Source organism: Sinocyclocheilus grahami, unplaced genomic scaffold, assembly GCF_001515645.1.
Source record: "Sinocyclocheilus grahami isolate Dianchi unplaced genomic scaffold, SAMN03320097.WGS_v1.1 scaffold2507.1, whole genome shotgun sequence".
In the NCBI taxonomy this organism is placed as follows: Eukaryota; Metazoa; Chordata; class Actinopteri; order Cypriniformes; family Cyprinidae; genus Sinocyclocheilus; species Sinocyclocheilus grahami.
In genome coordinates, this window is record NW_015507686.1 from 6,517 (window position 1) to 7,292 (window position 776).

The following is a 776-nucleotide window of genomic DNA, read 5'->3' on the forward strand; positions in this document are numbered from 1 at the left end:
GACTAAAAAGAGTATGAACGTGACTAAAACTAATAAAAACTAAAATGACAGTTTCACACAAAGACTAGACTAAAACTAAAATTAAAACAGGCCGCCAAAAACAACACTACTTCACCCGTTTCACCCCTGAACCCTTGACCACATGACTGAAAACAAACACCCCAACACGTTACTCACGAGAGTGCTTCTTCAATAAACCTTATTAATTCGGTCAATAATCTCTCAGATCTGATGCTGTATAATAATCGTCACGTGATCAGACGGACACAGAGGCTTTATGAATGAAAGCGTCTCTGAAGTAGCTTCACTTCATCAGTTTGAATAGAGATTTGGCACCATCTGCTGGACAACAAACCATCACAAGAAACTTCAATCAGTAAAACTATTGCGCCAATAAAATACTCAGAAATGTCATGAAATGTGAAATGCAAATGTATTAATTGAATTGATCACAGAATTAACTAGTCATTTGAGTCACTAGTTCTGCCTCAAAGTCTAGTGAGCTTCATCGCTCCCTACATAGACAGCTCAGATCTGACTGGTTTATTAATATGAGACACAGCATCTGTGATCCACTTAAGCCAAGTCAGCTTTTTTTCTATAGTGCTAAGCAGCTTCACAGTAATTAACAAAAAATAAAGTAACAATGCATAGCTTTTCCTTTAAAATGAAAATATGATAAATATCTTTACGCCATGCAGAGTTGTGGTATAATGTTAGATGAATATAATGTTTTCAAGAATAAAACAGCAGTGAAAACACCATGAGGCAGCAAA